Genomic DNA, 26468 nt, shown 5'->3' with positions numbered 1-26468 from the left:
GCATGGATAAGCCTCAAAATAGTTATGCTGAGTGAAAAAGTTAGGTAAAAATGAGTCCATATTGTATTATTCCTTTCATATAAGACTCTAGAAAATGCAATATGATCTATGGCAACAGAAAACATACCAGTGGGTGCCTGTGAATGGGCATGGAGAGGAGGCAGGGTGAGGGGGGATGGATTACACAGGAACATGAAGAAACTCTTGAGGGGATAATGCATGTGTTCACTATTTTGATTGTGGTGATGGTTTCATGAGTGTATAGCTATGTCAAAACTCATCAAATTGTACATATTAAGTATGTATGCACATGTGTATACATAAATATATGTAATTTATTATATGTCAATTATACCTCAAAGCCATTAAAACAAGAAAAGCATAGGTTGGGAGAAGACATTTGCAGTACATAAAACTGGTAAAGTACTAATATTCAGAATATTAAAGGTGAAAAAATGTTGCTACAAATCAATAAGGAAAAGAGGCAACTCAATAGGAAAATGGAAAAATTTCTCTAATGGAATATATATCTGAACACAGTAATGTGAAAGTAAAAAGCGGGAGAAAGGTAAATAGAGTTAAAGTGCTTGCACATCTTTGAGTTTCTTGGGAAGTGGCCAAGATACTCATTTGTGTTAGACTTGGATACGTAAAGAATGAATATTGTAATTTCCAGGAAAACCACTATCAGGTGAGAATGTATGACTAATGAGACAATAGAGACAGAAAAGTTAATAATAAAAATATTTAATCTAAGGGAGATATAAAAAGAGAAAAGAGAAAATAGAATGGGTGAGAGATTTTAAGACTGTTGACTTAAATTTGCAATAAATTATTAGTTTATAAAATTTACAATAAATTATTAGTTTATAAAACTAGGACATATATATATATATATGACTTAGTTTGTTGTGTTTGTGTGCAGATTTTTTATACTTTTAAACTATTTCAAAATAAAAAAAATATAAGTAGACAAATAAAAAAGACAAATTACTCACAAAGAAGCCAAAAACAACACTGACTTCTAAACATAAACGATGGAAGTCAGGAGACAATGGAACTATGTCTGGAAAACATGGAAAGGGAATAACAGTCAATTTGGAATAGAATGTCAAACAAAATTTTATATGAAGACAAAATTAAGACTTTTTATACAAATAAATACTAAAAGAATTTTTGAGCAACAGACTCACTGTAAAAGACATAATAAATTACTCAAGGGGAAGAAAAATGATCCCAAATTGCAGCACAGAGATGAAGGAAGTAGTGAAGAGCAATAGGATGAGAAATGTGTGTGTGTGTGTGTGTGTACAGATCTTTTAGAATAAATTGCACATGAATTCATTGTAGAAGTTTGGGTTTGCAGTTTGGGTTCCCTGGGATGCCAGGTGTGAGGACTCTGAGACAGTGTGTTGTACAGGATGTTTATTAAAGGGTTCCTTTGGGATAAAAACCTGTGAAAGTGAGAGGGAAAGAAGAAAGAGTAGGCAGAGAGATTACCTTAAACACACTATTTTGTCATTGTTGAAAGTGTAAATCAAAACATTTTAAGGGTAGGGATTCTATCTTAAAGGTAGAGAAAGAGTCTTTGTTTTCATGTCCCTTGACTTATAGTTACAGGGTTACTTAGGGAAGCAAAAATCATAGAGAATTAAAATATACAATAAAATATTTGTTAACAAGCTGACCATTTATAAAATTTGTTCTAACTCAGAAACACATTTTATGCTAATTAGTTTGCCAACAACTCTGCCAATCTTTTACAATAGAGAACTTCTCTGAACATTTAACCAAATAATATAAATACTTAAAAAATGCAAGCGTATTAGCTTTCTATTGCTGCATAAGACATCACCACAAACTTAGTGGCTTAAAACAACACACATTTACTATCTCACAATTTCCATGGGGCAGGAGCCCTGGCATGGATTAGCTGGGTACTCTGCTCAGGGTTTCATGAATCTCGTAAGTCTGAAATTGCAGTGTTAGCTGGGACTCTGATCTCATCTGAGATTTATGGTTGTCTTTCAAACATACTAGTTGTTGACAGGATTCAGTTCCTTGTGATTATAGGACTCAAGTCCCCATTTCCTTGCTGGTTGTCAACAGGGATCGTTTTCAGCTCCTAGAGGCTACCCTCTTGTCTTTGCACATGACCATCTCCATGGGCAGTTGTCTTAGTCAATTTTTGCATTGCTATAAAATAATATCTGAGACTGGGTAATTTATAAAGAAAAGAGGTTTATTTGGCTCACAGTTTTGCAAGCTGTACTAGTATGGCACCAGCATCTGCTTGGGTTCTGGTGAGGCCTCAGGAAGCCTTACTTATGCTGCAAGGTGAAGGGGAGCAGGCATGTCACAAGGTGAGAGAGGGAGCAAGACGGAAGGAGGAAGAGGTGGCAGGCTCTTTTTAACAATCAGATCTTGGGGTAACTAATAGAGTAAGAACTCATTACTGGGAGAATGCACCAAGCAATTCATGGGGCATCTGTCCCCATGACCAAAACACCTCCCATTAGGTCCAAACTTCAACACTGGAGATCAAATTTCAACATGAGATTTGGAGAGGACAAATATTCAAACTGTATTAGCAGTTCACACATGGCAGATTGCTTCTCCAAGGCCGACAAGAGGAGCTCATGCCAGTTGGCTACAACAGAGACTTACAAAAAGAATGACATATTACAGGTGTGACTATCCTGTCATATGTACAGTCCCCACTCTCACTCATGAGGAGGAAATTATACAGTTCATGTACACCAGGGGCCAGGAATCTTGGGAGCTGTCTTAGAATTCTACTTACTGCCACAAAATTTAATGACATCAATGAAAATGATGTTCAGAGAACTGCTTGATTCCTACTCAGATCTATTGATCAGAGAGTAGGCCAGCTAACAAACAAAACCAAACCAAAACAAAACACACAGTAATTATAATGTTTCAAAAGGGAATTATTTGGCTATCAAAGGATTAAGAGATGCCCTTGGGAAAAAATTGTTAAATGCCCTATTTTTACAAAACACTCAGATAAACTGTCTTGAAATCAAGGCTGTGGTATTATTCATTTCCATTCAATTTATTAGACAAATTTTGTTTATCTAAATACAATTAAAAGCTGATTCTTTTCTGTCCTAATAATTTAGAAGGTAATTATAACTTAAATTTTATAAATTATAAAATAAAAATGGAAGTAATTTCATTTTTTAAAAATTTCATTTTGTAAAATAAAACCCCAATCACTTTTCCACTCCCACTCATTTATTACAAAATTTTGGTCCCTTTTTATACTACTTCATGTGGGCTTTATCTGGGAACAATTTTCCTTGGGTAATGAATGCCTACACTTGAGAAATGCATGATTTTGAGGGAGATGATTCAGTGTATCATATTTGGGGACTTTTGCCAGCTAGTGGTTAGCTATCATTCAAAGCTGCCACCTAGTTAAGAGGACTAAAATACCATTTTTAATATCTATGGGTATCAGCTCAGCTAGTAGACTGAGCATGAAACGATTCATTGAACCATAGTTTTAGTTTGTCCCAGGGATAATATTCAAAGTTATTTACAAACAGTAAGGTATGGTTACTGATTAATCAAAGTGGATATCTGCCATAAACAACCAGTAGGGGCATACTGGGGCATTTCAGGCAAATATCATCTAGTTTTGGTTATTGCATTTCACACTGGGCCAATGTCTTACTGCATTCCTAACCCCAGCTAATTTTACAAATTATTATGCTGATACCACACTAGCTAAAGAAAGAGGGTAAATTTCCTGTCAAACCATTGGAGAGTCCAAATCTCAGTACTCAAGTACTTTAAAAGACTCATAGAAACTCTTCTTCTATCCCTAAACAATCTCCTTTCTTTTCTCAGAATGACATCCCTAAAGGGAAGACAGAATAAGGAGGGAGAGAGACTTGTTCAGTCTGCATTCTGGGAGACTGTACATGAGATACCTTAGATTGAAACTCCAGATGTTAAAAATAAATTGTTATTATTACTATTTTTGTCTTGTAAAAAGAGGTGAGGAGAGAAAGAAGTCTATACTATATGGTCAGAGCAAAAGCTTTGTGCAATACTGGCTGCTAAGAAGCAGGTGCTTTGACTTTGGTGACATTTTCAACATAAAGTTAGATCAGTGCTAAGCCTAAGGGTTGTGCATGTCATGGCCCTAAAGGTGGGTGCCTGTTAAAGTTTTTTGTACTCAGCACCTCATCTGACTCATTGTAGTCCTGTGCTTGTATTAGACCCTTGACCTTAATAAACAGAGAATTCATACATCTCCTTTCCTTGGAAACAGATTATTGAAACACTGCAAACATTCATATGTTCAGACTTCTTTTCACTGTTCTTGTTGATCCTTTACTTATCTACTTATTTTCAAAAGTACATATATTTAAAAGTATATATATGTGTGTGTGTGTATATATATGAATGAGTTGTGTTACAAACTTATATGGGTATATGTTTGTAGATATATATATATATATAGAGAGAGAGAGACATATGTTTTACAAACATAGGTGTATGTTTGTAAACAACTCCTCAAATGTAGAGATATAGAGAGGAAGAAAGTGAAGATCTCCTTTCAGGTCTTCCTGTTATCAGATTCCTCATTCCCTTCTCCAGAGATGATTGTTGCTATTGCCTGGTGCTTCCACACTCTCTTCTATGCATTTGTATACATACAGATGCACATCTGCCTACACGAACTCAAAAAATTAAGAGGATCATCCTTTACATATTGTTTTGCAACATTTTATTGCCTCACAGTATACTTTAGAAAGTTTTCCATGGGAGGAGCTATAGCTGGATCCTAGTCTTTTATTTCCCTTCAACTTTTATTTTAAGTTCTGGGATACATGCGTAGGACGTGTAGGTTTGTTATACAGATAAACATGTGCCATGGTGGTTTGCTGCACAGATCAACCCATCACCTGGGTATTAACCCCAGCATCCCTTAGCTGTTCTTCCTAATGCTCTCCTTCCCCTTACCCCACCCTCAATAGGCCCCAATGTCTGTAGTTCCCTCCCATGTTCCTGTCCGTATGTTCTCATCATTTAGCCCCCACTTATAAGTGAGAACATGTGGTGTTTCGTTTGTTTGCTGAGGGTAACGGCTTCCAGCTCCATCCATGTCCCTGCAAAGGACGTGATCTCATTCCTTTTTTTGGCTGCATAGTATTCCATGGTGTATATGTGCCATATTTTTTTAGTCCAATCTATCATTGATGAGCATTTGGGTTGATCCCATGTCTTTGCTATTGTGAATAGTGCTGTAATGAACATAAATTTATGTTATAACAGCATGGCTTATATTCCTTTGGCTAAATATATCTCATAACGGGATTGCTGGGTCAAATGATATTTCTGCCTCTAGATCTTTGAGGAATAGCCACACTGTCTTCTACAATGGTTGAACCAACAGTGTAAAAGCATTCTTTTTTTTCCACAACCTGACCGGCATCTGTTTTTTGACTTTTTAATAATAGCCATTCTGACTGGCATAAAATGGTATCTCATTGTGGTTTTCATTTACATTTCTCTAATGATCAGTGATGTTGAGCTTTTTTTCATATATTTGTTGGCTGAATAAATGTCGTCTTTTGAGAAGTGTCTTTTCATGTCCTTTGCCCACTTTTTAATGTTTTTTTTTTTCTTATAAATTTGTTTAAGTTCCCTGTAGATTCTGGATAGTAAACCTTTGTCAGATGAATAGATTGCAAAATTTTTCTCCCATTCTGCAGGTTGTCTGTTCACTCTGATGATAGTTTCTTTTGCTTTGCAGAAGCTCTTTAGTTTAATTAGATTCCATTTGTCAGTTTTTCCTTTTGTTGTAATTGCTTTTGGCGTTTTCATCACGAAATCCTTGCCCATGCCTATGTCCTGAATGGTATTGACTAGATTTTCTTCTACGGTTTTTATAGTTTTGGGTTTCACATTCAAGTCTTTAATCCATCTTGAGTTAATTTTTTCATAAAGTGTAAGGAAGGGATCCAGTTTCAGTTTTCTGCATATGGCTAGCCAGTTCTCCTGGCACCATTTATTAAATAGGGAATCCTTTCCCCATTTCTTGTTTTTGTCAAGTGTGTCAAAGATCAGATGGTTGTACATGTGCAGTCTTATTTCTGAGTTATCTACTCTGTTCCATTGGACTATGTGTCTGTTTATGTACGAGTACCATGATGTTTTGGTTACTGTAACCTCTTAGTATGGTTTGAAGTCAGGTAGCGTAATGCCTTCAGCTTTGTTCTTTTTGCTTAGGATTGTCTTGGATATGCGGGCTCTTTTTTGGTTCTATATGAAGTTTAAAATAATTTTTTCCAATTCTATGAAGAAAGTCATTGGTAGCTTGATGGGGATAGCGTTGAATCTATAAATTACTTTGGGCAGTATGGCCATTTTCATGATATTGATTCTTCCTATCCATGAGTGTGGAATATTTTTCCATTTGTTTGTGTCGTCTCTTATTTCCTTGAGCAGTGGTTTGTAGTTTTCCTTGAAGAGGTCCTTCACTTCCCTTGTAAAAATATGGAACACTTCATGAATTTGCACTTCATCCTTGTGTAGGGACCATACTAGTCTTCTCTGTATTGTTTCAGTTTTAATATATGTGTTGCCAAAGCGAGCACCTCTAGTCTTTTTAAATGCTACATGATAGTATTTTCAAAATAGCAACCATGCTAACATGAATTGTGTACCTGTTATGTCAGGCAGTGTTCTGGCTCTTTAAGAGTGGTATGTCATTTAATTTTCACAGCAACTCTACAAACAAGAAAATCTGATCATCTTCTTTTTACATTTGAGGGAAATGGAATCACAGAGAAGCTAAGCAATTTGACCAAGGTCACACAGCTAGTAAGCAGTGGAAGTGAGTTATGAACCCAAGCAGGTGAAATCTGGAGGCTTTGTTCCGCTTTGCTCCTAATATAAACATACCATACTTTATTTAATATTCCCTTGTTCTTGGATACTTAAGTTACTCCAATTTGATTATTATACATAATGTTGCACTGGAAATCCTTGTTTATGGCTTTGTGTCCATGTACAAATATTTCTGTAGGATAGAGCCCTAAAAATGCATTCTCTGGGTCAAAAGACGTGCACATTGCAAAGTGTTATCATTCAGGTAAGAGGAGGCCTATGGCATTAGGTTAATTATTTACCTTGACTGTGACCGAATTCAGGGCATGATATAACGGGCATGTCTTCAGGACTTGAGAAATGCCTGAGCCCTCAAACCCCATTTATCTTTTATACCATGATCTCATTCTTTGTTTCCCGAACTCTCCAATACTCCTCCCCGATTTGTCTCTAAGAAGGAGTTGGCTAGTCCAGATGTTGCTATGACCCAAATTACTGTTTATTTTGTTTGTATTTGACTTGTCTTATAATGGTGCAGTTAGCATGCCTAGGAAGTCCTTTTGCCCAGGGGATTGGGAGTAGGGACCAGAGTTCTCCCTCACTGGGACCTCCTCAGGTCTTGTTGGTTGAATCCTAACAGTGCTGTTGGTTATGCTTTCTCTTGTGGTCACAAGAACATAAACACATCTTCTCTCTTATTTTGTTTACTGAAAGGTGCTGTCAACTTATACTATTTTTTCCTAAAATTTTTAACTTTGCTCATTTTGCTTTTACTAATCTTACTACGTTTTTCCCTTCCACTGTAACATATTCACTTTTTAAGCAATATTGAAACTCAACGTAGATGTCATTTGTTCAAGGTCACACGTATCTATATTAAGTGCCTCATTTAGATGGGTGCCTTAACTGGGTACAGACAGCTAAAATGTCTGAATAGTGAAGTATTTTTATCTTGATTTGCTGTAAATGCAAACAGAAATTCATATCTGAGTGCCTTAGACATGGAGTGAAAAGGGGATATGTTACCAAGAGTATGAAATCATGTTTAATATGAACACTTCTCTTTCTTGGGAACCACATGAGAGTCCTCACCTGGATATACAAAGGGACTGTTTTTATGAGGCCCTGACTCTGTGATAATTTTCAGAGAAGACAGAATTTGAGCTTGTAGGTAGAATTGTATACTGCTTTCCTAGAAAATATTCTTTCTATTTATATACCTCAAAAACAGTCCATACTTTACTGGATCTTTAATAAATATATGATACTGTATTTTGTTATTTGTCCCGTAGGTAAGCTGATATAGAATGTCTAAATCAGGTGTTTAAGAGAAATTCAGTTACAAGCCTCCTTTCATTTTTACATCCACCCTACAACTTAGTCAAATACATTTTGTTCTGTATTTTAACTCTCCATTGCCTGTTTAAGAAAAGACCTTTCTCACCCTCCACAATGACGGAAATTAATCCAAAAGTCTTATCACTGAGTTAAAGTCAATTCCTGCAATATAACTGTGACCTCTTTATAGATTCTTGTGAGTCTCCCCCATGAGAATCTTCCCTGTTCTTGAGACAAGGGGGTCGTGAGGACAAGGCTTCCCACCCGAAGGGGGCTCTGCCAGTGAGCAGTGCAGTAAAGTGAGTTGCAGTCAGATGTGAACCATCAGTGGAGATGTTGAGGGGTCTCCCGAAAATAGTATCTTCTGTTATCACCAAGTCTGCCATCACACAGAATAAGTCACTCAGGCATTTCGAGTTCTGGAGCATTTCCCAGATTTATTCCATCTCTTCTGCTCTCCTTTTTAGTAGGAAATGCACAAGGTTAAGTAAACAAAGCACAAAGGCAGGCTGCTGTGGACAATAAACTAGAGGGAGTAAGTGAAAGTTCTTGCATTTGTTGATTAGATTTGAGACACATAATCTGCTTTCTGTTAAAATATGATGTCCTAGCAAAAGCATTTCTGGGGAAAAACACCAGACAAAATACTAACAAAGATGTATCTCTTTTAGTTGAAATGTCTACCTTATACTCTCTTGGCCAACCAGCTGTCATTAGATTGATTAATTGGAAAAGGTGAAATATGTATATCATCTAGTTTCTGTTTAAGTTTCAAACATTTCCCTCTTTACTGGTAATTAAAACATCATTTGAGTCTGTACTTTGAACTTATTTACACCTGATTGCTGAGAGCTCCTATTTTCCACAGAAATAAGTGCCTTGATAAAAGCTGAGTTCACCATCCTCCTCCTCCTCATTGTCATATGACAGCACATTCTTACTGAGCAAAAGAACATTTTGATGTTGTAAGCATCTCTGAATTTTCATAGCTCTGCCTTGCAGTTTCCATATGTTCTAAAAATGCATGGAAATTTCCATAGGAGACACTAACCCTGCCCATCACTTTGGTATTTGGGCAAGTATACTTTGTGGAAACTGTTTCCTTACAGAATTCATAGTCAGAAGAATATATCTCACTTCCCTGTGGGATTTGATTAAATGGAATGAAGGCACAATATATCTCTTACCATCTATTGACATCGTAGGGTAAATTAATTATATTCATGACTCACTTTTAGTACAATCTAGCCACATCACAGAGATGTCTGAATAGTTGTAACTACAGCCACTATGAGGTTTCATTTGAAGTCACTGCTACATATTTACAAATAAATACATTTTTGCTGCCTTACCTCTGGAAAATATTATTAAATGGGGAAGGAACTTGTCTGAGATGAATTCCTTTGAGCAGGAGAACATATTGAAACTACTATGAATTCTGAATTTGTAGTATTTTTCAGGCTAAGGTCCATCTAAACAGAGATTCCTAGTTCATTTAAGTGTGAGATGTTATGATGAAGTTGTTGGTTTCTTAGACTATTCTGTTGAAAGGAAGGGGAAGATTTAAAACATACCTGGAATTGCTTTAATTTTTGAGACTGTGTCTATACTAGAATGAGGTTGACTTCATGAGCTCCATATAAAAATCACCTTCAGCTTCCTGCCATTGAATGCAGCACCATCCTGAACTTGAGACAGCTACGTTGCTGCGCTGACATTTTGCTCATCCCAGGCTCCCTTGCCCCAGCTACTGACTAGGAACCCTCCTGGAGTAGCCTGATCCTGTGGGACCTTGAGTGAAGAGCCCACCTAACGCTAAGGATTGTCTTTGCCTGGAATGCTGGACAGACAGACTCTACTACCAGACTGAGAACCTGTAGATATTAGTTCAAGCCTGGACCTAGGCCGACTTTCCCACATTCTTTTAGGCTTCCAATATTGGGAGCCTAAAATAATGAGCCTCTAGTCTTGGGAGCCAGGTCTAGAGTTGATTAATTCTCTCAGTCCTGGTCCTATCTATCGCCACTTTCCTTCTCCATCTACCAGCCTATGCCATTGGTAGACATCACTGGAATTATAACAGACATCATGTGCTCAGAAAAGGAAAAAAGACAAATGAACTTGAATATGAGATCTCAAACGAGATAGGCAAATCTACTTTAATAATCTCCCAAAGTAAATCTAATGAACGATTGTCTAAGTTTTATCTTCTGTTAAGAGTTTTATGTGTTGCGCTCCTTTCTATTTGAAATGATAATAGAGAGCTGGTTAGATTTCCAGATGTATTACAATGAGTGATTAAATTATAAGCCACTGGATGTCACTCTTAGGCTATGCAAGTGTAGCTAGCTGCAGTGGAGATTTTCCAGAGTAAACTGAAGGTAGAGAGTTATAGGATATATCCAGGGATAGAAACCAATTGAACTGTTTGGATAGGTACATTTGCAATGTCAGTGAATTACAGCAAAGTTTACCCTTAGCTTGCTATATATTTTCTCTAGACTCATTTCTCAATGGCAGTTAAATAGGACTAATAATCAGAGAAAAATCCCCTTAGTGCCAAAAAGCCAAAAAGACATTCATTTATCCATTCAATACCTCCATTAATCACATGCTATAAGCAAGGTATTGGGCTAATGAACTATGGGATTACAAGAAAAAGTGAATTCATAGCATGCGTACATTTAACTTACTGGAATTCAACTATGGCAAAAAAAATGAAAGAAAAATAATATAAATATTGTAGGAAATTCTGCCTGTTATTTCACTCAATGAATTTGTGCCTCGGAGTAATTGTACCTACTGTCTGCCTCTCAGCCTTAAGCCCAAGCTTTTATACTCTGCTCTTTGACACTGGAGGCAGGAGTCTGCGGACTGCATTTCCCAGACTTTTTTGCTATCTAGCTTCTGGTTAGGTTCTGCCGACTGGAGGCACTAGCAGGAAATTAGAGGGTGGTAGGAGGGTAGAAGGGGTGCTCTTTCTGTTTTCAGTTCTGGTCAGAGTCCTTCCCTCAGTAGTATCACATAGGGCTCCAACTTATTTTAGCATTTTCAGCATTAATTCCACAGTGGCTCCTTCAGAGGTACCACTAGGAACTGCCATGTTCCCTCTTAGCACTCACCACTGGAGTCCAACTAGCAATCACGTGACATCCCCTCAGAGGTTGCTGAGCCAGCTGTGCAGTGACACCTTGGTGGTTGGAGAATCTGCTCTATGGAGACCCTTCCCCCAAGAAATGGTGTCCTGGTAACACCATTTATTCTCTTTTACTCTTCCAGCCCTAAGAGTTGAAGCTGCTTTCTAAACTACAAATACCAGAGGTGCCTGAACACTGTTTTTTGTTTGTTTTTTTCTTTTTGCTCTTTCAGCCCTCCAGTTGCTGTATAAACTGATCTCCTATATTAAATCACCTCTGTTTGAAACACTTGGCATGATTTCTGTTTCTGTTTTCCTGATGGGATCCTGACTGCAGTAAGAATGAGATGAGAGGTCAGGAACAGTGGCTCACGCCTGTAACCTCAGCCCTTTGGGAGGCTAAAACAGGTGGATCAGTTGAGGTCAGGAGTTTGAGATGAGCCTGGCCAACATGGTGAAACCTGATCTCTACTAAAAATACAAAAATTAGCCAGGTGTGGTGGCATGTACTTGTAGTCCCAGCTACTAGGGAGGCCGGCAGGAGAATCGCTGGAACCCAGGAGGCGGAAGTTGCAGTGAGCCAAGATCATGTCACTGCACTGGATCCAGCCTGGGCAACAGAGTGAGACTCCGTCTGAAAAAAAAGAATGAGATGAAAGACAACAGTGTTCTCTTTTCTTGTCCAGTGTCACACTTTGTGTACCTTTCATAGTTGAGACATCTTGTAACACTCATGTTTATATTTATATTTTCAGACAATATAAGCCTACTCACCAGCCAACTGGTGGTCAACCAAAACCAGTAGAATGTAAAGCTTCATAAAAATAAAGGATTTAAGGATACACTGGCCTGTTCCAGCACTGAGAGAAACCTGGCCATGTTGGACTTAGTGACCCATGGTTGCCAAATTGCCCCTTTCTAAGAGATTTCCAAGGATGATTTGGCCAGATAAGACTTTTGCCTTATATCACTTTAGAAACTGAAACTTTAACAGTGATGTCTCCATAGCATACCCTTGCAAAGATGAGCAAGACTAGAGTTCTTGCCTTCAAAAGCTCTCCAACTAGTAGAAGACATAAGGCATGTATAAACAGACAATGCATGGCAACATTTGATGGGAGCCAAACACACAAGGATCAACCCATTTGTCACTAGTTAGCAGTGAGAGTTTATTAAATAGGTTAGAAGAGGAGGAAAATGTGATGCACTGGTTCTGCTAGAGACTTTATTCACTGGCTTATTCAGAGCAAGAAATCATCATTATTTCAATTTTAAAGACCTATTTGGAAGAAGATGCTAGCCTGATCATGAAGCATTGCTTAATATATAACTTATCTTCTCCCGATCTATCGATGGCATTTTATTTTATTTTTCTCAATGACCATGGAGAATACAGGTTTACTTCTTTAAGGACTCTCAATAATACACTCTTGCAAGGTTTAATACATTTGTGTTATTTTTTCATTTTGTGCTGGGTTTCTTTTTCAGTGTGTTTGTTTCCTTTTCTCTTCCTAGAAAATATGTGATTATATTCCTTAGTTCCAAGTTCTATCAGCCCTAATTCTTCATGTCTCGCTTCTGGAGTTGATGAAATAATCACTCTCTTTTTAGCATAGAACACCAGCATAAGAAAGGCAAGAAAAGGGACCTTCCAGCTATAGTGCTGGGACCATCAGACCATAGGAGCTTTTGAATCTCAGTATGTTTCATCTTCTTACCAGGTCATCCACCTCTGAAGGTGGTGACACACTAGGGTGAGAGATGACTTACTGATGAAGATGTCTTCACAAGTTCTCATTTGAAGTGGCTTTTGAAGAATAAGGAGTAGATGTGGGAGGCGGTTAGCAGTCAACTCTTTTCTTCCATTATTAAATCTTTTGAATTTCAGCACTTTTAAAAATATATATTTGCCTAATATTCTTAAGGATTCATTTAAAAGAGAGAAACAAGAGGCAAAGAAAGAAGTTTGAAGCTGAAGAGAGAATACTTGTTGCCCTTTTTCCTCATGGCTTGAGCTTATTCGAACAGTTTTTGTCCTGCCATGTGACTTAGCTTGAGGAATTTTTTGCTGGTTTTGGACAGTGATGGGGATGTAGAACAAATTTTCCTGGAAAATGCCCCTCCTATTTCTTTGAACTATATCAAAGCACACTCCATACATAATTCCGTGCATTTATTTCCTCTTTTCATGGCAACTCATTCCAGATGAATGTGACAACCTGATAGGTACCAATACAATGGAAGTAATAAGCTTATTTAAAACGGATTTTACTTTACCCTAAAACAAAATATCTATGTAACTATAGCTTGCTGAGTAGAATGTAAAGCTTTTTTACAAATGAAGGATCTAATGAGATACTGATATGTTTTGAATATTGGTCCGTGAGATTGCTGGAAGAACTTGGCTGCCTTACAACATTACGTTATAGACAAACTTCAGCATGGAGTCATATAATTCATATACACCTTAATGGGAACCTCCTGGCTCTGACTCACAGCAAGAAATAAAGCCAAACACTCCAGTCTGTGGTGCTTGTTCAAGTTCCTGCATTTAAATCTGGAGTCATATTTACTTTCTATTTATTTTCTAAAGCGAATGATATTGTGGTGACCAGGATTCCAGGTATGATTAGGGGATGCCTCACCTTACAAAAAAAGGCAATATTAGATTTTCAGAAGGTAAGCGAAAAGAGAGACTTTATTTTCAAACAGAAAAGACCTGGGCAAGAGCCCATAGACAGCAATCCAATGGGGGAATTTAACTTTATTTAAAAGTCATCTAAGCAGGATGTGTGAAGGAGGCAAATGCGATATTATTTAAAAAAAAAAAAAAAGGAAAAAATAATTAAGGAGGCTAAATCTTAACTTGTAGCACCTAGAATATAAGTATCTAAAAGAATTGCAAACTTGCCATGAATTAAATAAAAATGTCAAATCAGCTGTTGTTATCATCTGAGTTAGGCAATTGGTTGATTGACTAGTCATTTTGCTATCATAAAATGAAACTGGGAGAAAAAGTTTAATGTTAGTCATGTCTATGTAATGTGGTTAAATTGCTTTAGGACAATGAAATTAATTTGCTTTACTATCCCCACAACTGATTGTGTTAAGGGTCATTTGATCCACAGTGATGCAGCAAAATTCTGTTTTTGAGACAGGCCTCCGTGGCTGGTTCAACTATAGTTATTTTGGTTGTGAAAACACAGTTTCAGTCTCCATGACCTAACTAATACAGGTGGTTGGGGCAATTCTCCAAGTACTCTAATTCAGAGAAAACATTGGCTTTTCTGGAAATTACCTGGGTCATCTGACATGTGTTTTGCTTAAACTAGTTCAATAATTTTTCCAATTCTCTACTTTGCTTTGGCCAGAAAGATACAATCTACAATGCCTGGACACAAAATATAAACTATAGATGGGGAATTTTCTTAACTATAGGGCTTTAAATAGTTTTTTTTTTCTGAACTGATAGGTGCAGTCTCACCTAAAAGTAGAAAAAAATAGTTGATGTAGTTCTGTGTTACCTTGGGGGTGCAGTGGGCTGAAACAACAGAGATCTGTAGCTCCTCTGAATCAGGAACCAGAATGCCAGAACATTAGCTTCGCAATGAGAGTTACAGATACAAGATCTTCCACACAATGATTTTCAAACGTTTCACTAACCATTCTATCCAATAATCAGGATTGCACTAACATAGAAAAAATCTGTTTTCTAAACAGGGACATTTATATGATTAGAGTAGGAATTGCAAACTTAAATGCCAAGACAAGATGGCTAAATTAAATGACTGGGCGTAAGGTAATATGGAGTGGTGGAGACTATGGCAAACAGGAGAATTCATGTCCCATATAAAGGTGATATTCATTACTCAGCTTCACCCCAGTTGATACTGTGTTGAAATATGTCCCAGCCCTGCCAAATCATCCATTTTTTAACATGTCAGAAATCTAGATCTTTATATGAAATTTCCCAGTGTTTAAATGCTGGCAATCTCTTGGAGCTTGAGGCAGCCAATTAATAACAACAACCTCCTTCTCCTCTTGAGTTCATTATGAATTAAGAAATGACACAGGAGTAAGACAGATGGAGATCAAGATGTCAGCATTATTACTGATAAAACTGGAGAACAACGCTGCAATCTCTAGCCAAAATATATTTTCTAATTACCGCTCTCAGAAGAAATTTTGGGTATGCAAAACAGCCTTGTCAGGGGAGAAAGGGTAAAAAAGAGAAATCATCGTGCTCTCAGATTGTTAATAAGTTTACCCAATAAAGAAAGGACTAATGAATGTCAGAAATAACCTCCTACCCATCAGGGAGAGAGTTCAGAGGGCTCCTAGAGTGGAAATTCCTCCTACTTCAAATCACCACACTACATACACGAGAATACCTCAAAGATTTTGCAGGTTTGGTTACAGACCACTCCAATAAAACAAATATCATAATACAGCATATCACATGAATTTTTTGATTTCCCAATGCTAATAAAAGTTACACTTACACATAATGTAGTCTATTAAGTATGCAATAGCATTATGTCCAAAAAGACAATGTACTTCATTAAAAAATACTTTATTGCTAAGAAATGCTAATGATTATCCAAGCCTTTACTGAGTCATAATCTTTTTCTGCTGGTGGAGGGTCTGGCCTGGATGTTGACAGCTGCTGACTAATCAGGGTGGTGGTTGCTGAAGGTTGGGGTGACTGAGGCAATTACTTAGGATAACAATGAAGTTTGCTGCATTGATTGACTCTTCTTTTCATGAAAGATTTCTCTGTAGTATGTAATGCTATTTGATGGCATTTTACCCACAGCAAACTTCTTTCAAAATTGGAGTCAGTTCTCTCAAATGCTGTCACTGCGTTATCAACTAAGTTCATGTAATATTCTAAATCATTTGTTGTCATTTCAACAATGCTCACAGCATCTTCACCAGGAGTAGATTCCATCTCAAAAAACCACTTTGCTCATCCATGAGAAGCAACTCTCATTTGTTCAAGTTTCGTCATGAGATTTCAGCAATTCAATCACATCTTCAGGCTGCACTTCTAGTTCTCTTGCTGTTTCCACCACGTTTGCAGTTACTTCCTCCACTGAAGTTTTGAACCCCCTCAAAGTCATCACGAGGGTTGGAATAAATTTCTTCTAAACTCCTGTTAATATTAATATTTTGACCTCCTTCCATGAATTATGAATGTTCATGGTGAATACTTTTCAGAAGGTTTTCAATTGATTTTGTCCAGATTCATCAGAAGAATCACTATCTATGGAATTTTTAGCCTTACAAAATGTATTTCTTTCTTTCTTTGTTTTTTTTTTTTTTTTTTTTCCTGAGATGGAGTCTCACTCTGTTGCTCAGGCTGGAGTGCAATGGCGCAATCTCGGCTCACTGCAACCTCTGCCTCCCAGGTTCAAGTGATCCTCCTGCCTCAGCCTCCTGAGTAGCTGGGATTACAGGTGCATGTCACCACACTCTGCTAATTTTTGTGTTTTTAGTAGAGACAGGGTTTCACTATGTTGGTCAGGGTGGTCTTGAGCTCCTGACCTCATGATCCACTGGCCTCAGCCTCCCAAAGTGATGGGATTACAGGCATGAGCCACCACGCCTGGCCTACAAAATATATTTCTTAGATAATAAGACTTGAAAGTCAAAATTATTCCTTGACCCCTGGATCCATGGACTGCAGAATGATGTTGTGTTATCAGGCATGAAAACAACGTTAATCATGTTGTATATCTCCATCATTCTTGGATGACTAGGTGCATTGTCAATGAGCAGTAATACCTTGAAAGGAATCTTTTTTTTTTTTTTTTTTTTTGCAGCAGGTCTCAAAAATGGGCTTAAAATATTCAGTAAACCGCTGGACGTGGTGGTGCATGTGTATAATGCCAGGTACTCTGGAGGCTGAGGCAGACAAACCACTTGAGCCCAGGCGTTCAAGACCAGTCTGGGCAACATAATGAGACCCTGTCTCAAAAGAAGGACAAAAATTCAGTAAATCATACTGGTAAACAGATGTACTTTCATCCAGGCTTTATTGTTCCATTTCTAGAGCTCAGACAGAGTAAATTTAGCTTCATTCTTAAGGGCCTTAGGATTTTCAGAAAGGCAAATGAGCATTGGCTTCAACTTTGCAGGTTACCAGCTGCATTAGGCTCTGACAAAAGAGTATCCTGTCCATTGAAGTTTTGAAGCCAGGCATTGACTTATACTTTCTAGCTGTGAAAGTCCTGGATGGCGTCTTCTTCCAATGAAAGGCTGTTTCAGCTATTAATACATTGACAATCTGTTGTGTAGTATAGCCACCTTCATCAATTCTCTTCCTTTCCTTCAATTATCAGTTGTCCCTTTCACTTTAACACTTAGAGGCAATTGTAGGGTTATTAATTGGCCTTAATTTCAATTTTGTTGTTTCTAAGGGAGTAGGAAGGCCCAAGGAGAGGAAGAGAGATGGGAGAGCAGCCAGTTGGCTGGGCAGACAGGACACACATTTATCAATTAAATTTGCTGTCTTATATAGGTGTAGTGTGCAGCATCTCAAAACAATTACGATAGTAACATTAAAGATCACCGATCACCATAACAGATAACAATAAAAAAATTGAAATAATAAAAAGTTTGAAATACTGTGAGAATTACCAAAATGTAACATAGAGACCTGAATATGTTGTTGGAAAAATGGCTCTGATAGACTTGCTTGATGGAGATTTGCCGCAAACCTTCAATTTGTATTAAAAAGAAAAAAAGCAATGTCTGTGAAGCTCAATAAAGCAAAGTGCAATAAAATGAGGTATGTCTGTATAAAATGTAGAGCCAGAGGAATGGAAGTTCCATTCTAACTGCAAGTAGTTCATTTTAAAAAACACTGTGCAAGGCAAGCACAGATAGACTCAGTCCATAGATACCCAATCTGCAGCCTCTGGCTTAGTCATTCTGTTTTTAAATTTCTCAGTTAGTTTCAATTTTTAGGACTAAAACTTGCAGTAATGTTGTAGGCATAAACACTAACATTGAAAATTTTCTTTACTCTTATGGAAATTCAGCACACCACTTAGAATACTTTTGGATGGCTTTGTATAATAATTGAGTCTTTCTCAGTAAGACAGGCTTTCCCAACAATGCATATCAGGAAATAGATTTTAGTTGATGTCCAGCCCTATATTCTTTGTTTACCCAACCTCATAAAGAAAGGTGGTATGCCCTGTTCACAGCCCCAGTTCTGACTTCCCACTTCTCTCCCACTTATGCTTTAGGTTCATGTCTGCTAAGGCTGCTACTCACCTCTCAATTTCTTTCCTTGTCTTACCCTTCTATTTTGACATCTGCAGTTGTTTTGCCGGTGACTATTTTGACTCCCCCATGATTCTGATTCCTCCTCCCCTACCCACTTCCAGCCATCCTCCCTTGAGATATGCTAAGTAGACATTCCACCAAGTTCAGCAGCAGAGACCCTCCTCCACTGTGTGGGTCTCCCATTTGGTTTCCTGTAGACCTTTGAATGGGAAATGGCATTCATAGTTTTTCCATTCTTAGTGGTTCTGCAAATGTTTATTATTAAATATAGTTTGCAGTGAATAGTCTGTAGGCCAGGGCAACGATATTTGCCATAACAGGATCAGTTTTGGTATCCTGGTTTGGCATTGTAAATGGGTTTCTTACTCAGCAGTGAAAGTAAACAAATGCCAGGCGCGGTGGCTCACACCTGTAGTCCCATCGTTTTGGGAGACTGAGGCAGGAGAATCACTTGAACTCAAGAGTTCAAGACCAGCCCGGGGATTGTGGATTGTGGTGAGACCTCTTCTCTAATAACATTTTTAAAAAAAATTAGCTGAGCGTGGTGGTGCATGCCTGTAGTCCCAGCTACTCAGGAGGCTGAGGGAGAAGGATCACTTGAGCCTGGGAAGTGGAGGTTGTAGTAAGCTGTGATTGCACCACTGCACTCCAGCCTAGGCAACAGAGTGAGCAAAGTCATCCTTGATGGAAATGTCTTTAAAAAAGATTCCCACCCACCCCTGCAACATGACTGAATTTCAATAAGTGGTTTAAAGTCTAGCTTTCATTTAAGAAATCTCCTCTCCTAGAATCATAATTAATTAAAAAGATATTTTAAATTTTGTTGTAGCAGTGGTCTGGGGCATTTTTGATGTGCAGCTCTAGTTTGCTGTTTTTTGGTTTGTTTCTGACTATTCAAAAGCTGTTTCTTAGGCAAATGACATCCACTTATCAAAATGATAATCCTTTCCTTGCGTACTATTTCTTGCATTTCCTCATTTGGAGTTTCTTCCACCAATATTCAAGGGAGATCTAGAGGGACAGGGTACTTTGAAGGTGGCACTAAACAGGATGTTGGAATTTATGCCTGGTTTTGTCCTTTTTTGTTCAAAGGTGACCCTATTGGATAGATTTATCTATGTATAAGGGCATGGAGAAAAAAAATCTCAGCCCTGGCTTTCTCAGCCTGCTCAGATATGGACCTTGAACTGCAGCACAACCCAATAGGGAAGTTAATCTCCACCCAGGCAGACAGACAGCCTAGAGGCTCAGGTCCACCAGCCAGGACTGGGCAGTGATCCAGGTATAAAGTTGTAGGTTCTAACTAGAGTGAACCCTAGGCACGTGTCATCTACCAAAACTCAGCTACCACATAGCTTCTATTTATTGAGTACCAACCATGGTTTGGAACTGCACTAAGTGTATCTTACACATTCTCTCTTTTAATTTAATCCTTGCTACCTCCGTGAGTTAAGGAGCCTCATAGATGAGGAAACTCAGGCTCAGAGTTGTTAAAGTCACACAAAATCACACAGCTACTGAGAAGCAGAGCTAGGATTTTACTCTGGATGTCAGATTTAATGCCTCTCGAGCCCTGTCCATTGGCCTGTTCCTGCAATTTCACTTTTACGTAGGCATTTTGATTAGCATTCTAGTTCTCTATTTGGCTGAGAGCCATGGCATCCTGCCTAGATTTTAATAAGCCCTATCTAGGTGGATGCAGAGCTCCCAGCCTTGAGGTTGACTGTGCATCTCTTACTCTGAACCATCAGGTAGGGACAGTCTTAGTTTGCTGTGTCATCACAAAGTAGCACAGACTGGATGGTATAAACAACAAACATTTATTTACTCACAAATCTGGAGGTCAAAAGTTTAGGATCGAGTGTCAGCAGCTTTGATTTCTTCTGAGGCTTCTCCTCCTGGCTTGCAGATGGCTACCTTCTCACTGTACCCCCACATTACCTTTTCTCTCTAGTTGCACATCCCTGGTGTCTCTCCTTCTGTTCTCAGCTCCTCTTCTTATAAGGACACCAGTCCAGATTGGATTAGGGCCCACCTTAATAGTTTCATTTTCACTTAATTGCCTCTTGAAGGCTCTATCTCCAAATACAGTCATATACTGAGGTACTGGGGGTTAGGGCTTCAACATGTGCATTTTTGGGGGGAGTGGAGAGACAATTCAGCCCGTAACAGAGACTGAAGGGCCTGCTGCCAATAAACTGATTACTTGGGTCTCTGGTAATATATCTGACTGCTTTTGACCATCACTCTTGGCCCTGCTAGACGGCACTACTGCCATGAACTACCCTATAGGAGGGGACCCCTTTGAATGTGAAGACAGCTGGAGATTTAAGTCTTCTTTTTTATGCTCCATTGCCCCATATTCTGACTTCTACCATGTATAGTCTGAATGTCTGAATCTCCTCAACTTTCATATTTGAGAAGCTAATACCCAATGTGATGGTATAAAGAGGTGGGGCCTTGGAGTGATTAAGTCATGAGGGATCCACCCTCATAAATAGGATCAGTGCCCTTGTAAAAGAAGTTAGAGCGTACTCCCTGGTACCTTCCACCATGTGCTCACACATAGAAGGTGCCATCTATGAGATATGGGCACCCACCAGACACCAAGTCTACTGGCATCTTCATCTTGGATTTCCCAGCCTCCAGAACTCTGCGCAATACATTTCTGTTGTTTATAAGTTACCCAATCTAAGGCATTTTGCTAGAGAAACCTGAACAGACTAAGACATATTCCTTCCCTACTACCCATCTTGCAGAAAAAGATTTGAAAACACCAGTTTTTGTGGCTGGACTGAACAGACTGATGCTCAAGGCCATGCTAACATTCTCTTAACATAGAAGACTCCAGTTGTAATACAGATTAAAGAGGCTCTTTATTTTCACATTAAGGCCACCTTTTAATCTTTACACCAATAAGGTGACTCAGTTACCTTTATAGCTGGTGTTTAAAAGTATCTTTGGTAGGGGGTGGGTGGCGAGAGATTCTTAACAATAAAATGTAGCAGTTAAGCACTCAAGCTCTGGGAGATCAGATTGCCTGGGTTAGTATTTGAGTGCCATCTTATTACTGAGTGATCTTGGGCAGTTTTCTTGACCTCTTAATGCCACACTTTCCTCATCTGAAAAAGGAAAAAATAGTAACAACTACCTGATGGATTTGTGGTTAGGATTAAATGAGTTAAAACATACAGTGAAGTTAAAACAGGGCCTGACACACAGTAAGTACTCAATTTCAGCTCTAACTTTTATATTACTGTGACAATTTACAGAATTGCCTTTATTTCATCCTTTACTATTAGTTTATCCTGAGTAATTTTTATAAAATGTACATTCATGTCATTTATTTGTCTATAAAAGACAAAAATTCAACCAAAACTGGCTTAAGTATGGGAAGGAATTTATTGTCTCTTGTAAGTCAAGCAATTTAGGAACATAACAGCATCAGATATGGCTTGATACAGAGCCCAAGAGCCCAAATGTTGTCACCAGAACTCATTTTTTTTCTGTACATTTCTCAGCTATGTTGCTTTTATGTTTCTCTATTCTTTGTGATTTCTTTCTTATGGTTGAAAGACTACTGTTATCAGCTCTTGGAACTGCATGATTCTAGGTTAAAATCCAATTAAAAAAGTGAGCATCTTTATTCTAGTATTTCCAGAGAAAATGCCACTCTTAATTGGAGTAGGTTAGCCCATGTGCTTAGCTTTGGTTTGATTACTGATGCCACAAAACATCAGGACTTTGATTGGCCAGATCTGGTTCATCCACCCCACTCTTGAGTTAGGAACATGAGTTGAAAGTGAGGAAATTGGGGTATCACTACCAGAAAAAAGACTACAAGATTCCAGACAGCAAAATAATAGATGTTCACAGCATGATTGTGTTTTAAACAGATTTGGAGGACTTTGGGCATATGTGGGGGCTCTAGCACATATCACAGTTTTTTCTGTTCTACTATGTGTCCAAATCCACAAATTGGATATGAATTATGTCTGGCATTATATAAAGACAACACTAATGCAATTGAGATAGTGGGTCTCCTAAAGAAAGCAAGAAGACATATGTTAACATATACAATTGTGAGAATATGAAAGATTTTTACATTTTAGTTCTAGGATTGGAGAAGAGCTCATCAACTCTTCTCTCATTCATGCCAGCCCCTTTCCTCCACCTGCCAAAAGGGGAATTATGGATAGGGTCAGCCACTTTGGGCGGAGTGAGTCACTGTACAGCATGAAAAGCTCCATCTCCTCTCCTTCTGGGTGGTACACTGACCTGGTCCTGTTGCACTGGGAGAAGATGCAAGCATCTCTTTTTGGATGCTTTTCTCAACTAGATCCTAAGAATGCCCAGTTCAGCTTTAGGCACTGAAGGCTTCCCAGGAATAAACATACAACTAGTTAGGCTTTGTTCAGACAGACTCGTCTTTCCACTTGCTCCTAGTCCATTCAAACCTGTCTTGCTTGACTACAGAAGCTCTCTATGGATTCTAGCCCAGATGGCTTGAGTTCCACCTTGGCATTTGGGGTCAAAGCCCTTATACTTTGTCTGCTTTGTTTAATATCTCCCTTGGAGATATTCTGAAAGAAGTAATGGTGTACCCAAGGCAAGAATTTAGGTAGTGCTAAGGTCCTTGGCTAAAATACCACCATATTATCTTTCTATTACCACTTAATTGCACCTAATTATACATTCCAAACACAACTTTTGAGAACATTTAGTTTAATCTCATTGTCTTTAAGGTCCACAATTAAAGGTCCAAAGAACTAATAAAGGGGGGAATCAAAGGCACATTGTATTGCTCATGTGCTTGAAGAATATGGATCAGTAGTCTGAACTTGGCTGTCAAAACTCTTCTTAAGAATAAAAGAATCTGGCTCCGAGAACTAAACTTGAGTAAAACATCTTAATGGAACCAACTGTTTACTAGTATGATTTTCATGGGAGGATCTGGCCCTAGCTCAAAAAAGATTTTTAATACAAACTAATCTACTAAGGGGATTTGTTTTCTTAACCCAAAGCCTGAACACCATGTCTGTGAAGTATACCACTGTATATAGTGTAATTGTTGTGTATTCCCCTCATTAGGAGAAAGAGTGGAAAATATCAAATCCTGTCAAATCAAGCAAAGGAAAAAAATTGGTCTTTCATTTGTAGAAGAGAAAATAACACCCCAGGGACTCCAAAGCCTGCTCTGTATTACCCAACATTCTCTAATTGAACCCTCCTTAAAAAATCCAACTTCACAAGTGATGTCTTAGAAATTCCCTCTAATTTAAAGTACTCCACAGTTCAGCATCTGTGAATGTCCCCTTGTGAGCTAGAAGGACTAATGATCAAAAAGAAACCGGTGAGATATAAAGATATTTAACTTCTCTCATGTGAGTTTAGTGATTCAGAAAAGACTGATATGCCAGTTTTTTTCTTATTTTAATGACCTTTCCCGCATGCAGCCTCCCTGATTCCCATAACACTTTGTTTATACAGATAATTTTCTTTCCAGCAGGAGCTCTTACATGCTTTCATAACCTTTTTTCATAAATCAAGTCAATGCACTGTGAAGTTTGATGGGACACAGGGGTCAGGAGTCTTCCCCTTGAGTCGGCCAATTGGGACACTGATTGCTTCGTTGCCCTTCCTGGATTTCTAAGTGGGCTGATGCTGGTGCAGGGACCTGGGGGCATGACTTGATTGGGCAGGAAGGCCACCCCACAGTGGCCCAGGGGTAAGTGCAAACTCTCTGAGAAATAGAATGTCTGAGAAGGTCCCCCATGAAGAAGCCAAATTCCGAATGTGTGTCCAGATTGTGGAAAGCTTAAGTCAGAGATTCTTGGGTTGAGCTTTGGTTATCTCTTAGGAATGCCATAATTTTTATTTACCCAAGCGTCCATTTAAAATTAAAAATAACTTCACTGAATGACTCAAGCAAATCAGATGGTATTCTTTTGGTAGCACAAGAAAAAAAAAAAAGCGAGCCCAAATTGATGTATACATATAAGAAAAATTAATGAATGTTGTTACTGGGATATGCAAGGAGGGGCATCAGATACAGTCTGATCCAGGGGATCAAATGCTATGAAGGAGTTTTTTCTTTCTCTCATCTCTTGCCTTAGATTCCCACTAGATGTTTTCAGGTAGGCTTTTACACAGACTGAGAAAGATGGGAAAGACGGCAGCTAGCAACCTCCTGTTCTCATCTCATCCAAAGGAGGAGAGGAGCCTCTTTTCTCTTGTCATGTCTTTATCAGACTTCAAGGAGTTCTATGACCCTGTGATTCATGTGTATGGGTGGGTTTCCCAAAGATGTAGTAGGAAGGAAAATGCACAATTTCACTGGACTGACCCGTCTTTGTCAGCTCTCTACTCCTTTTTTCTGAAACCTGACCTGCCCCACTGCAACATGTGTGTGCATGCACATGCACTCACACCCACCCCTTGCTAAAATATTCTGAAAGGAAACCTCATTATGATAGACATAAATAAATATGGCACGACCAACAAATTACAGTCATTTAGGATCTCATCATAACCCCACAGACAGTTGCCTGATGCCCTGATGCCACTTACAATATGTATTTCACAAACACTGTTTTATCTAACATATGTGCCAGGCATGGTTCTAAGTATTTTACAAGTATTAACTAACTCAGTTCTTTCTTTTTTTTTTTCTAAGATGGAGTCTCACTCTGTGGCCCAGGTTGGAGTGCAGTGGCGTGATCTCGATTCACTGCAGCCTCTGCCTCCTGGGCTCAAGAGATTCTCCTGCCTCAGCCTCCCAAGTAGCTGGGACTGTAGGTGTGCACCATCACACCCAGGTAATTTTTCTATTTTTAGTAGAGATGGGGTTTCACCATGTTGATCAGGATGGTCTCAAACTCCTGACCTCAGGTGATCCGCTGGCCTTGGCCTCCCAAAGTGCTGGGATTATAGGCGTGAGCCATTGTGCCTGGCCAACTAACTCAATTCTTTTAACAAACCTATGAGGTAAATACTGTTGTTGGGCCAGGCGCGGTGGCCCACACCTGTAATCTCAGAACCTTGGGAGGCCAAGGTGGGCGAATCACGAGGTCAGGAGTTTGAGACCAGTCTGGCCAACATAGTGAAACCCTGTCTTTACTACAAATACAAAAAATTAGCTGGGCGTGGTGGTAGGCACCTGTAATTCCACCTACTTGGGAGGCTGAAGCAGGAGAATCGGTTGAACCTGGGAGGCAGAGGTCGCAGTGAGCCGAGATTGCACCACTGCACTCCAGTCCAGGCGACAGTGCGAGACACTGTCTCAAAAAAAAAAAACAAAAAAAAAACTGTTGTTATTCCCATTCTACAGATTAGAAAACTAAGGCTCAGAGTGGCTAAGGCACTTGTACACAGGTGATAGGTGTCAGAGCCTGGATTTGAATCCAGATGGCCTGGAAACATTTTCTTTGAAAAGAACTTAAATGTATTAAATACACTCTCTCCTATTTATTAGCCCTTGTGTTATGGAAGTTACTGCATTAATGCTTTCTGTGTCCCTTTGCTTGAACCACACTTCAGAGTTACCAGCACACGTCCTGTGTTCTCCACTGCTTTCCGATCCATCTCCTCATCAAGTGCAGATAGCAAGGCTGGCATTGCTTTTAAGCTAGCCAGACCTTAGAGATTCCATGCAAGGAATTTGACACATGGTGGACTCTCAATATGGGTTCATTCCTTCCACCTGTACCGTATATTTTCCAGCAAATATTAACTTTGCTCATTTATTTATTTATTTATTTATTCATTCGTTCATTCTTTTCTCTAGCTTTGATCTTGGAAAATGAGTAGGTTATTGCATCCCATTTGAAAA

At 38.7% G+C, this 26468-nt stretch overlaps 1 long non-coding RNA gene and 1 other non-coding gene across 5 annotated transcripts in view; one reads left to right on the top strand and one right to left on the bottom strand.

The window, feature by feature from the left end:
• Positions 1–26468, top strand: part of LOC103885573 — a 240552-nt gene that overhangs the window by 25620 nt on the left and 188464 nt on the right. The gene's annotated exons all lie outside the window — the stretch shown is intronic.
• Positions 6529–6635, bottom strand: LOC116275054. The gene has a single exon (XR_004184027.1). It is a non-coding gene; the product is annotated as a U6 spliceosomal RNA (small nuclear RNA).

This window comes from Papio anubis, chromosome 5, assembly GCF_008728515.1.
Source record: "Papio anubis isolate 15944 chromosome 5, Panubis1.0, whole genome shotgun sequence".
NCBI lineage: Eukaryota > Metazoa > Chordata > Mammalia > Primates > Cercopithecidae > Papio > Papio anubis.
This window is presented reverse-complemented; position numbering and strand designations above follow the sequence as displayed.